Raw genomic sequence first — 14,100 nt, forward strand, 5'->3', positions numbered from 1 at the left:
GTTTCTTGATTGCTCTGTACATTTCTTTGTTTCTATTCCACGTAAAGTTACTTTGTAATAACGAAACCATATATTTGAATGCGCAATTTAAATCCATTTGATTTAAATTGTTTCACATATTTCACTCTACACGGTTCAACCGGGCTGGAAACGGAATAAAAACAGGGTAGATCTCGAAGAATGTTTGGTCTCAGACGTGGCTTCGTGCGCTTTCCACCTGGTCACACACAGTAAATGAAATGTTAGTCGGACGGCCTCCGGGGGCGCCGTCGATGTGATCGGTCACAGGAAGATGCGGCCGTCTGGCCTCAAAGGGTGTCGCTCATACTTACCTGGCAGGGGAGACACCATGATCATGAAGGTGGTTCACCCAGGGCGAGGCTCAGCCATTGCACTCCGGTTGGGCTGACCCTTTGCGAATTCCCCAAATGTGGGAATCTCGACTGCAAAATTTCTGATAGTGGGGGACTGCGTTCGCGCTCTCCCCTGACCTTTGTGTTAAAAATAGATTCGCTTGTCGTTTTACGTAAAATCCAAGAGACGTCTAACCACGGCCCAAGAATACATTAGTCATCAAAAAAGCGGCTATTCAACGACTACATAACTTTTAATAGACAGCGAATAAGTGTCTAGGCTAAAACAAGGCTTAATTTGGGCTGTCAGTGAAAATCTAATAGCCGTTTGACCATTCCAAACGAATAGACTAGCCATTAAATAGAACCACAATCAAACGGCTACATGTCTAAGAGCACAAAATAATGCTTAGATGATTCTTTTACTTCCAATATAAGAGGTTCTCGGGAATGGCAATCATCCAAACTAATAAATTATAAAGGCTTTTATAAGAAAATGACAACAGTTAAACAACCTAGACAGCGTTGGGCAATACAAAATGCTAATAAATACAAGACAAATTGAAATATTGTACATGCATGTACATTAAACAAGCCAACAAATCTGCCAATGGGCTACGACAATTTTTCTTGAATTAAGTGTTTATATCTAGATTTGTTTCTTACCCCTTTGGCAGATTTATTTGCTTGTTTTAAGCCCAAATTCTGAGTTTTTTCTCCCTAAAGGCTAGGTTTATTTTCTTAGGGCATTTTGCTCATCAAAAAATGCATCTTATTTTAAGACTTTCTAGATATTTGTATAGTTAAAACAGTTCGAAATAACAAGTAAGAAATGATTTTTTGCAATGTATTCATTCATTCGCTACCCTTCATACTACAGCTGTCGAAAAACCACAGCAACGTCGACAGACCTGGAAGCGTAGCTGTATTTGTTTAACTCACAAAGACAACGGGTAAAGTATTTTCTTGATTACCTAAATGACTTGCTGTAGGAAAATAAGTTTAGGTTTAAGGGGGGAAATACAGTTTAAAGGGATATTTCAATTTATGATGATAATTCTGTCATCATTTACTCATGCATACAGGCTTACAACAACACGAGGATTAGTTTTTTTCTGAGTAACACAAAAGAAGGTATTTTGAGGAATGATGGTAAACCCACAGCAGATAGTCACCATTGACTTCCATAGTAGGAATAAAAAAATATGATGGAATTTAATAGGTACCATCAACCGTGTGCTAACCATCACTTTGCAAAATATTTTCTTCATCATTTATCACGATACTTCCAAAATATTTTTTCCTACTAAGTCAATATTTCATTATTTGCTTTACAAGCTTAAAAATGATGGTGACAGGATTCCATGGTAATCACAAACAGGTAAACAAGTAAAATAATCACTATTTACTTTTAAAAGCATTTTGAAAATTGCTTGCTTATGCTGGGAGTAAAGGTATTTCATGCAAAAGGTATTTCCTCTTTAAAAGGTAATGTATGCTTCTTTTAAAGCTGACACATTTGCCACATTAAAATAACAGAAATGTGTACTGTTTAAACTTTTTGGAGCCGGTGTGTCTGTGTTCTTGGGGCACACATCTACATGTAAAAGCAGAATTGCTTATTATTCTTCTCTATTTCTTGTATAGGTCAATTATGAGTGAAGAACCGTTCACCAAATGAAGACCGCAGCCAGGTGACGGGATCCTGTGGTAATCACAAACAGGTAAACCAGTAAAATAATCATCATTTAATGTTAAAATAATTTTGAAAATTGAAGTTCTGTGTGTTCTTATTGTACTTTATTTATTTCTGCAGGTAAGCACCATACCGTAAGCTTCATTCCCTTTATAACAGGTAAGGTTCATACTGTTTTATTCTTTTGTACTGTTTTATTCGTACTGTTTTAAATCATTCAGTAAATGCAAAGTTAAACTGATGTGTTTTTAATCTAGATTTAAAAGTGTCTACTGTTGAAGCACATCTGATCTCTTCTGAAAGCTGATAATAACTGAATGCTGAGGCACCTTGTTTTGAGTGAACCCTTGTTTTTTCTAAATGACCTGATCCTATTGATCCGAGTAATCGGTTTCATATTCGATTAGCATATCTGTCATGTATTGTAGCCATGAAGTGGTTTTTAAACAAGAAACAGTACTTTTTAAATCCATTGACCATTGCAATAATCGGCCCTGCTGGTGATGAAAGCATGAACAAGTTTCTCTAAGTCCTGTCTTGAGACAAAACCTCTAATTCTGGCAATATTTCTGAGATGGTAGTAAAAGCAGAATTCCTTATTATTTTTCTCTATCTCAGGCTCTACGGCATATATGTCATGATTTTATTTGTCTATTTATATGTCTATTTACAAGGACTGCCTTGGCCAAATGTTATTGTTAATTAATATTGAAGCAGTTATTTAACATAGGTCCTTTGAGTAGTGATTTGTGTAATGATCCATATATCTATTTTTATGTATATTTTTAACTTAGGAATGTGATTTTAAAGCTCATATTTGTTATTGTATGACACCTCTCATGTTATGAAAGTAAAAAATAAATGTATTTTCTGATGTCTTGCATTTCTGTTTTTAAACTGTTAATCCTTATCAAGTGCTATACATTAGAAAGTGGATATAGAGTGAAATGCACACGGTGAATAATGAACGCAGACCTTCAGTGCCGGACCTCTGACCCGCTAACCTCCATCCCGACAGCCAGCGCCTTCTCCGGATGCCATTGCGGTATCGCTTCTCGGCTTTTTGGGTAAGATCGAGTGGACACCGGGGACTACACGTTTAAATGGATTTTTGACCTTCGGCTATGGAAGCGAGGCTTGTTCCGTCCACTCCGTGCATCGACTCTGGCGCTTTCCGGGGACAAATAAGGTGAGTTTAAAATCAGAGTTTGCTTCTTTAGTGCGTGGTTGCCAGTTTGTTTGCCAGTCCGTGGTCCATAATACGTTCCGCGTTCGTGGTCTCTCCATCGCTCAGTACTTTTCTGTGTTTCTATTTTACGTAAAGCTAACACCAAAACGATTGTGGAAGGCGCTATATAGATTGTTCTCAAAGAAAAAAAACGAGAAACAAACCCATGTGAATATGGGTCAAATTATCTAGGCGGAGCACTTCGTTCAAAGAAAAACGCAACAGAATTGTTTGCGTTGAACAAAGACAATGGTGCCTGCAGACATCGAATGTGTATTGTGGATAAAAAATGGCCAGTGGGGTGGGACAATTTTTCTTGAATTAAGTGTTTATGGGAAAAGTTCACGAATTTTTTCTTACCCTGTAGTCAGATTTATTTGCTTGTTTTAAGCATAAAATAACAGGAGAAGAAATTGTGTAGGGGGAGCAGAGGGTTTTTTTTCGTTCAAAGAAAAGCAGCGTGGCACGAATGAATGTTTGGCTGAAATGCTATCGTAATTTCCCCCTTAATTTTCCTTACAAACATGAAACCAGAGAGAAGGGTCAGTTGGCATCGAATTGCACCTTGTATTCGGTGATTGATTGAGGAAAAATATGCGTACGTGTATATATACACTTGTTTTGTTGAACAGAGACAATGGCCGCGTGCTCCAGCGTCACCTATATGCCTATTTCACAAAATGGCGGCTTTGACCGGAAGTAGGGAAAACATCGTTCAGGTTGCACCACTACGATGGCCACTCAATATAGTATGGACTGACAGCTGCTTTGTTTTCTCCTACACATGAATTTACTTGTAAAAATAACAATAACAGATATTGTCGATTGGTGTTATATTATTTTTTTAGCATTTCGTATTATCAAAATATATCATATGTTAGACAGCTTATCAATTTTAAATAAAATAACGAGACATACATAACTATTCGTGTCTGCTCCCGTTTATTGTAATGAGTGTGCACATTTGGAGAAATACTTAGACATTTTACTTCTTATTTCTTTAGACTGAATAATTATTTCTTATTAATTCCAAAGTATGCGACCCGATGATCTAATCGTGGTGTATGTGCTATTCCTCGTTTGTTTGCCTGCATCCATTGCTTTACGGCTTGCTTGTTGCGTTTAAATGCACATTTGATTTCTTTACCAGCATTGGATTTAGACCATTCAATGAGAAGAGTTAACAGCGTTTATTATGATTGATAAGCCCTCAACGGAGAATGAGGTCGGCATACATTAAAAGCCTTATTTTGTTTTTATCGTGTGCCTTCCAAAATGTATGCGACGAAACTTAAATCACGCAAAATATGAATGGTAACTAGACGTGCTTGTTGTGTGCAAGGAGTGCATTTATTTGTAAACTTTTGCTAAATCAAAATGGTTTATTTGTATTTGCTTTTTACCTGGGTTTTATCAGGTTCGCAGTCGGGACATTTTTAATCCATAGTGTATGCATAATTAATTTCAAAGAAATAAGAAGTAAAATGTGTAAGTATTGCTCAAAATGTGCTTTGGACTAAGTCCCCCGTCATCACAGCAAACGGGAGCAGACCCGAATAGGTATGGCTAGTTATTTTATTAAAAATTTCCAGCCGTCTGTAAATTTATGTTTGAAAGAAAAAAGTAAATTAATATCTTACTTACTGTTTTTGTCTTGTTTTCTAGTGAATATCTGACAATGCTTAAATGGAGATACATTTACTTGGTAAGCAAAGTGGCTTAAGATATTATGTATTGTAATAGAAAATTGTTATAAAAACGTTTTGTTTTTGCTGGGAATTCTTGTATATATTTCACAGCTATATAATTAATTATAATAACGCACTTTTTGTTGATAAACATGTTAAAAAATACATTAACACATAATAATGTGGCAACAAATCAAATGTGCATTTAAATGCAACAAGCAAAAATAAATAAATAAAGCAAATGCACGGAAAAGAAACGAGGAATAAAAGAAACACCGCGATTAAAAAAATCAGATCGCATACTTTGTAAAATAATTGAAATAAATTATAAAAATCAACAGGTTTATATTTAAAACAAATAAAAAATATCTGCCAGCGGGGTAAGAAAAATAAACTTAATTCTAGTTTCAACTTAATTCAATAATAAACTCAATTTAGGTTTATTTTTCTTACCCCACTGGCAGATATTTTTACTTGTTTTAAGCCTTAACCTATTACATTTTAGAATTTATTTCAGTAAACAAGACTTAAATTCTAAGCCACTTTGCTTATTAAGTAAATGTATCTCGATTTAAGAATTATTTTTTAACTCGAAAACATTAAGAAAATACTAAGTAAACGAACAAATTGGGATGTTCAAAACACTTAAATATTTTTTTTCACTCTACCCTTCATATTACAGCTGTCGAAAAACCACAGCAACGTTGACAGACCCGGAAGCCATGATACATTAGCAGTTTTTAAAATAAGTTAAATCTAGAATCCTTATTGGTTTTAGATACTTTAAAGCAATGAATGATCTTCTTTCTTTTGAATTGATTTGGTATTATGGAGGAGCTCTGTGTCTGGTTATTGAAGATGATTTGTTCTTTGCTCCTATGTTGGCTTATTTTTTTGTTATTTCCGTTACTATATATATTTTTTTCTTTGTTTTTTCTGATTTGAGGTTATGAAAATGTTTTAATTTGTAATAAAGGTTTTTTGAAAATTCTAAATTCTCTCTATCTCTCTCTCTCTCTCTCATGAGCGTGGATCAGATCCTGCATTAAAACATGAACTTCTGATTTGCTAGCTCAACGTTCTACCTCTGGGTTATACAATGAGAACGTATAGAGTTAAATGCCCGCTAGCCTCCACCCCAAAAGCCAGCGCCTTCGCCGGCTCCCCCTTTGGCTGCGTCTATTCCGGTATCGCTTCTCGGCCTTTTGGCTAAGATCAAGTGTAGTATCTGTTCTTATCAGTTTAATGTCTGATACGTCTCCTATCCGGGGACTATATGTTAAATGGATTTTTGACCTTCGGAAATGGAAGCGGAGCTTGCTCCTTCCACTCCATGCATCAACATGGTATTGCAGTGTTTCCATGAATGGTGCGCTCCCCATCTCGGGGATAAATAAGTCAAGTATAAAAAAAAGAATTTGCTTCTTTTGTGCGTGAATGACGGTGTTTTTTCTAATCCGTGTGTTTTAAAATTGCTGTGATTTCGTTGGCTTTATTGGTTTAACGAAAAGCTTGCGTGGAAATGAACACGCTGATAAAGAAATGTTTTTGTAATGTATTTAATTAATTTCTTTACAAGTTTGCGGAGGTGATACGAGGACGAATTAAACATCCTCGACACAGCTGAAGGCGCAACAAAAGCGAACGAGACCGATTGGAATGTTAAAAACACCTGAAAACTTTTTTCACTACCCTTCATACTACAGCTGTCGAAAAACCACAGCAACGTCGACAGACCTGGAAGCATAGCTGTACTTGTTTAACTCACAACGACAACGGGTAAGTCATTGAGCCCTGTGTTTTTATTTATCCACGTTCTAAAATTGCTATGCTTTCGTTGTTTCTTGATTGCTCTGTACATTTTTTTTTGTTTCTATTCCACGTAAAGTTACTTTGTAATAACGAAACCATATATTTGAATGCGCAATTTAAATCCATTTGATTTAAATTGTTTCACATATTTCACTCTACACGGTTCAACCGGGCTGGAAACGGAATAAAAACAGGGTAGATCTCGAAGAATGTTTGGTCTCAGACGTGGCTTCGTGCGCTTTCCACCTGGTCACACACAGTAAATGAAATGTTAGTCGGACGGCCTCCGGGGGCGCCGTCGATGTGATCGGTCACAGGAAGATGCGGCCGTCTGGCCTCAAAGGGTGTCGCTCATACTTACCTGGCAGGGGAGACACCATGATCATGAAAGTGGTTCACCCAGGGCGAGGCTCAGCCATTGCACTCCGGTTGGGCTGACCCTTTGCGAATTCCCCAAATGTGGGAATCTCGACTGCAAAATTTCTGATAGTGGGGGACTGCGTTCGCGCTCTCCCCTGACCTTTGTGTTAAAAATAGATTCGCTTGTCGTTTTACGTAAAATCCAAGAGACGTCTAACCACGGCCCAAGAATACATTAGTCATCAAAAAAGCGGCTATTCAACGACTACATAACTTTTAATAGACAGCGAATAAGTGTCTAGGCTAAAACAAGGCTTAATTTGGGCTGTCAGTCAAAATCTAATAGCCGTTTGACCATTCCAAACGAATAGACTAGCCATTAAATAGAACCACAATCAAACGGCTACATGTCTAAGAGCACAAAATAATGCTTAGATGATTCTTTTACTTCCAATATAAGAGGTTCTCGGGAATGGCAATCATCCAAACTAATAAATTATAAAGGCTTTTATAAGAAAATGACAACAGTTAAACAACCTAGACAGCGTTGGGCAATACAAAATGCTAATAAATACAAGACAAATTGAAATATTGTACATGCATGTACATTAAACAAGCCAACAAATCTGCCAATGGGCTACGACAATTTTTCTTGAATTAAGTGTTTATATCTAGATTTGTTTCTTACCCCTTTGGCAGATTTATTTGCTTGTTTTAAGCCCAAATTCTGAGTTTTTTCTCCCTAAAGGCTAGGTTTATTTTCTTAGGGCATTTTGCTCATCAAAAAATGCATCTTATTTTAAGACTTTCTAGATATTTGTATAGTTAAAACAGTTCGAAATAACAAGTAAGAAATGATTTTTTGCAATGTATTCATTCATTCGCTACCCTTCATACTACAGCTGTCGAAAAACCACAGCAACGTCGACAGACCTGGAAGCGTAGCTGTATTTGTTTAACTCACAAAGACAACGGGTAAAGTATTTTCTTGATTACCTAAATGACTTGCTGTAGGAAAATAAGTTTAGGTTTAAGGGGGGAAATACAGTTTAAAGGGATATTTCAATTTATGATGATAATTCTGTCATCATTTACTCATGCATACAGGCTTACAACAACACGAGGATTAGTTTTTTTCTGAGTAACACAAAAGAAGGTATTTTGAGGAATGATGGTAAACCCACAGCAGATAGTCACCATTGACTTCCATAGTAGGAATAAAAAAATATGATGGAATTTAATAGGTACCATCAACCGTGTGCTAACCATCACTTTGCAAAATATTTTCTTCATCATTTATCACGATACTTCCAAAATATTTTTTCCTACTAAGTCAATATTTCATTATTTGCTTTACAAGCTTAAAAATGATGGTGACAGGATTCCATGGTAATCACAAACAGGTAAACAAGTAAAATAATCACTATTTACTTTTAAAAGCATTTTGAAAATTGCTTGCTTATGCTGGGAGTAAAGGTATTTCATGCAAAAGGTATTTCCTCTTTAAAAGGTAATGTATGCTTCTTTTAAAGCTGACACATTTGCCACATTAAAATAACAGAAATGTGTACTGTTTAAACTTTTTGGAGCCGGTGTGTCTGTGTTCTTGGGGCACACATCTACATGTAAAAGCAGAATTGCTTATTATTCTTCTCTATTTCTTGTATAGGTCAATTATGAGTGAAGAACCGTTCACCAAATGAAGACCGCAGCCAGGTGACGGGATCCTGTGGTAATCACAAACAGGTAAACCAGTAAAATAATCATCATTTAATGTTAAAATAATTTTGAAAATTGAAGTTCTGTGTGTTCTTATTGTACTTTATTTATTTCTGCAGGTAAGCACCATACCGTAAGCTTCATTCCCTTTATAACAGGTAAGGTTCATACTGTTTTATTCTTTTGTACTGTTTTATTCGTACTGTTTTAAATCATTCAGTAAATGCAAAGTTAAACTGATGTGTTTTTAATCTAGATTTAAAAGTGTCTACTGTTGAAGCACATCTGATCTCTTCTGAAAGCTGATAATAACTGAATGCTGAGGCACCTTGTTTTGAGTGAACCCTTGTTTTTTCTAAATGACCTGATCCTATTGATCCGAGTAATCGGTTTCATATTCGATTAGCATATCTGTCATGTATTGTAGCCATGAAGTGGTTTTTAAACAAGAAACAGTACTTTTTAAATCCATTGACCATTGCAATAATCGGCCCTGCTGGTGATGAAAGCATGAACAAGTTTCTCTAAGTCCTGTCTTGAGACAAAACCTCTAATTCTGGCAATATTTCTGAGATGGTAGTAAAAGCAGAATTCCTTATTATTTTTCTCTATCTCAGGCTCTACGGCATATATGTCATGATTTTATTTGTCTATTTATATGTCTATTTACAAGGACTGCCTTGGCCAAATGTTATTGTTAATTAATATTGAAGCAGTTATTTAACATAGGTCCTTTGAGTAGTGATTTGTGTAATGATCCATATATCTATTTTTATGTATATTTTTAACTTAGGAATGTGATTTTAAAGCTCATATTTGTTATTGTATGACACCTCTCATGTTATGAAAGTAAAAAATAAATGTATTTTCTGATGTCTTGCATTTCTGTTTTTAAACTGTTAATCCTTATCAAGTGCTATACATTAGAAAGTGGATATAGAGTGAAATGCACACGGTGAATAATGAACGCAGACCTTCAGTGCCGGACCTCTGACCCGCTAACCTCCATCCCGACAGCCAGCGCCTTCTCCGGATGCCATTGCGGTATCGCTTCTCGGCTTTTTGGGTAAGATCGAGTGGACACCGGGGACTACACGTTTAAATGGATTTTTGACCTTCGGCTATGGAAGCGAGGCTTGTTCCGTCCACTCCGTGCATCGACTCTGGCGCTTTCCGGGGACAAATAAGGTGAGTTTAAAATCAGAGTTTGCTTCTTTAGTGCGTGGTTGCCAGTTTGTTTGCCAGTCCGTGGTCCATAATACGTTCCGCGTTCGTGGTCTCTCCATCGCTCAGTACTTTTCTGTGTTTCTATTTTACGTAAAGCTAACACCAAAACGATTGTGGAAGGCGCTATATAGATTGTTCTCAAAGAAAAAAAACGAGAAACAAACCCATGTGAATATGGGTCAAATTATCTAGGCGGAGCACTTCGTTCAAAGAAAAACGCAACAGAATTGTTTGCGTTGAACAAAGACAATGGTGCCTGCAGACATCGAATGTGTATTGTGGATAAAAAATGGCCAGTGGGGTGGGACAATTTTTCTTGAATTAAGTGTTTATGGGAAAAGTTCACGAATTTTTTCTTACCCTGTAGTCAGATTTATTTGCTTGTTTTAAGCATAAAATAACAGGAGAAGAAATTGTGTAGGGGGAGCAGAGGGTTTTTTTTCGTTCAAAGAAAAGCAGCGTGGCACGAATGAATGTTTGGCTGAAATGCTATCGTAATTTCCCCCTTAATTTTCCTTACAAACATGAAACCAGAGAGAAGGGTCAGTTGGCATCGAATTGCACCTTGTATTCGGTGATTGATTGAGGAAAAATATGCGTACGTGTATATATACACTTGTTTTGTTGAACAGAGACAATGGCCGCGTGCTCCAGCGTCACCTATATGCCTATTTCACAAAATGGCGGCTTTGACCGGAAGTAGGGAAAACATCGTTCAGGTTGCACCACTACGATGGCCACTCAATATAGTATGGACTGACAGCTGCTTTGTTTTCTCCTACACATGAATTTACTTGTAAAAATAACAATAACAGATATTGTCGATTGGTGTTATATTATTTTTTTAGCATTTCGTATTATCAAAATATATCATATGTTAGACAGCTTATCAATTTTAAATAAAATAACGAGACATACATAACTATTCGTGTCTGCTCCCGTTTATTGTAATGAGTGTGCACATTTGGAGAAATACTTAGACATTTTACTTCTTATTTCTTTAGACTGAATAATTATTTCTTATTAATTCCAAAGTATGCGACCCGATGATCTAATCGTGGTGTATGTGCTATTCCTCGTTTGTTTGCCTGCATCCATTGCTTTACGGCTTGCTTGTTGCGTTTAAATGCACATTTGATTTCTTTACCAGCATTGGATTTAGACCATTCAATGAGAAGAGTTAACAGCGTTTATTATGATTGATAAGCCCTCAACGGAGAATGAGGTCGGCATACATTAAAAGCCTTATTTTGTTTTTATCGTGTGCCTTCCAAAATGTATGCGACAAAACTTAAATCACGCAAAATATGAATGGTAACTAGACGTGCTTGTTGTGTGCAAGGAGTGCATTTATTTGTAAACTTTTGCTAAATCAAAATGGTTTATTTGTATTTGCTTTTTACCTGGGTTTTATCAGGTTCGCAGTCGGGACATTTTTAATCCATAGTGTATGCATAATTAATTTCAAAGAAATAAGAAGTAAAATGTGTAAGTATTCCTCAAAATGTGCTTTGGACTAAGTCCCCCGTCATCACAGCAAACGGGAGCAGACCCGAATAGGTATGTCTAGTTATTTTATTAAAAATTTCCAGCCGTCTGTAAATTTATGTTTGAAAGAAAAAAGTAAATTAATATCTTACTTACTGTTTTTGTCTTGTTTTCTAGTGAATATCTGACAATGCTTAAATGGAGATACATTTACTTGGTAAGCAAAGTGGCTTAAGATATTATGTATTGTAATAGAAAATTGTTATAAAAACGTTTTGTTTTTGCTGGGAATTCTTGTATATATTTCACAGCTATATAATTAATTATAATAACGCACTTTTTGTTGATAAACATGTTAAAAAATACATTAACACATAATAATGTGGCAACAAATCAAATGTGCATTTAAATGCAACAAGCAAAAATAAATAAATAAAGCAAATGCACGGAAAAGAAACGAGGAATAAAAGAAACACCGCGATTAAAAAAATCAGATCGCATACTTTGTAAAATAATTGAAATAAATTATAAAAATCAACAGGTTTATATTTAAAACAAATAAAAAATATCTGCCAGCGGGGTAAGAAAAATAAACTTAATTCTAGTTTCAACTTAATTCAATAATAAACTCAATTTAGGTTTATTTTTCTTACCCCACTGGCAGATATTTTTACTTGTTTTAAGCCTTAACCTATTACATTTTAGAATTTATTTCAGTAAACAAGACTTAAATTCTAAGCCACTTTGCTTATTAAGTAAATGTATCTCGATTTAAGAATTATTTTTTAACTCGAAAACATTAAGAAAATACTAAGTAAACGAACAAATTGGGATGTTCAAAACACTTAAATATTTTTTTTCACTCTACCCTTCATATTACAGCTGTCGAAAAACCACAGCAACGTTGACAGACCCGGAAGCCATGATACATTAGCAGTTTTTAAAATAAGTTAAATCTAGAATCCTTATTGGTTTTAGATACTTTAAAGCAATGAATGATCTTCTTTCTTTTGAATTGATTTGGTATTATGGAGGAGCTCTGTGTCTGGTTATTGAAGATGATTTGTTCTTTGCTCCTATGTTGGCTTATTTTTTTGTTATTTCCGTTACTATATATATTTTTTTCTTTGTTTTTTCTGATTTGAGGTTATGAAAATGTTTTAATTTGTAATAAAGGTTTTTTGAAAATTCTAAATTCTCTCTATCTCTCTCTCTCTCTCTCATGAGCGTGGATCAGATCCTGCATTAAAACATGAACTTCTGATTTGCTAGCTCAACGTTCTACCTCTGGGTTATACAATGAGAACGTATAGAGTTAAATGCCCGCTAGCCTCCACCCCAAAAGCCAGCGCCTTCGCCGGCTCCCCCTTTGGCTGCGTCTATTCCGGTATCGCTTCTCGGCCTTTTGGCTAAGATCAAGTGTAGTATCTGTTCTTATCAGTTTAATGTCTGATACGTCTCCTATCCGGGGACTATATGTTAAATGGATTTTTGACCTTCGGAAATGGAAGCGGAGCTTGCTCCTTCCACTCCATGCATCAACATGGTATTGCAGTGTTTCCATGAATGGTGCGCTCCCCATCTCGGGGATAAATAAGTCGCGATAAAAAAAAGAATTTGCTTCTTTTGTGCGTGAATGACGGTGTTTTTTCTAATCCGTGTGTTTTAAAATTGCTGTGATTTCGTTGGCTTTATTGGTTTAACGAAAAGCTTGCGTGGAAATGAACACGCTGATAAAGAAATGTTTTTGTAATGTATTTAATTAATTTCTTTACAAGTTTGCGGAGGTGATACGAGGACGAATTAAACATCCTCGACACAGCTGAAGGCGCAACAAAAGCGAACGAGACCGATTGGAATGTTAAAAACACCTGAAAACTTTTTTCACTACCCTTCATACTACAGCTGTCGAAAAACCACAGCAACGTCGACAGACCTGGAAGCATAGCTGTACTTGTTTAACTCACAACGACAACGGGTAAGTCATTGAGCCCTGTGTTTTTATTTATCCACGTTCTAAAATTGCTATGCTTTCGTTGTTTCTTGATTGCTCTGTACATTTTTTTTTGTTTCTATTCCACGTAAAGTTACTTTGTAATAACGAAACCATATATTTGAATGCGCAATTTAAATCCATTTGATTTAAATTGTTTCACATATTTCACTCTACACGGTTCAACCGGGCTGGAAACGGAATAAAAACAGGGTAGATCTCGAAGAATGTTTGGTCTCAGACGTGGCTTCGTGCGCTTTCCACCTGGTCACACACAGTAAATGAAATGTTAGTCGGACGGCCTCCGGGGGCGCCGTCGATGTGATCGGTCACAGGAAGATGCGGCCGTCTGGCCTCAAAGGGTGTCGCTCATACTTACCTGGCAGGGGAGACACCATGATCATGAAGGTGGTTCACCCAGGGCGAGGCTCAGCCATTGCACTCCGGTTGGGCTGACCCTTTGCGAATTCCCCAAATGTGGGAATCTCGACTGCAAAATTTCTGATAGTGGGGGACTGCGTTCGCGCTCTCCCCTG

The 14,100-nt window shown here is 36.3% G+C and overlaps 5 non-coding genes across 5 annotated transcripts; all 5 read left to right on the forward strand.

Moving 5' to 3' along the window:
* The first annotated feature begins 324 nt into the window (after window positions 1-324).
* Window positions 325-489, forward strand: LOC135765977 (U1 spliceosomal RNA). The gene has a single exon (XR_010541224.1). It is a non-coding gene; the product is annotated as a U1 spliceosomal RNA (small nuclear RNA).
* A 5,665-nt stretch (window positions 490-6,154) lies between these two features.
* LOC135765981 (U2 spliceosomal RNA) lies at window positions 6,155-6,345 on the forward strand. The gene has a single exon (XR_010541228.1). It is a non-coding gene; the product is annotated as a U2 spliceosomal RNA (small nuclear RNA).
* A 785-nt stretch (window positions 6,346-7,130) lies between these two features.
* Window positions 7,131-7,295, forward strand: LOC135765980 (U1 spliceosomal RNA). The gene has a single exon (XR_010541227.1). It is a non-coding gene; the product is annotated as a U1 spliceosomal RNA (small nuclear RNA).
* Window positions 7,296-12,960: 5,665 nt separating this feature from the next.
* Window positions 12,961-13,151, forward strand: LOC135765982 (U2 spliceosomal RNA). Its single transcript, XR_010541229.1, has one exon. It is a non-coding gene; the product is annotated as a U2 spliceosomal RNA (small nuclear RNA).
* Window positions 13,152-13,935: 784 nt separating this feature from the next.
* Window positions 13,936-14,100, forward strand: LOC135765979 (U1 spliceosomal RNA). Its single transcript, XR_010541226.1, has one exon. It is a non-coding gene; the product is annotated as a U1 spliceosomal RNA (small nuclear RNA).

The sequence above is a fragment of the Paramisgurnus dabryanus genome, unplaced genomic scaffold (genome assembly GCF_030506205.2).
Source record: "Paramisgurnus dabryanus unplaced genomic scaffold, PD_genome_1.1 h2tg000297c_1_20421__unordered_in_group8, whole genome shotgun sequence".
NCBI lineage: Eukaryota > Metazoa > Chordata > Actinopteri > Cypriniformes > Cobitidae > Paramisgurnus > Paramisgurnus dabryanus.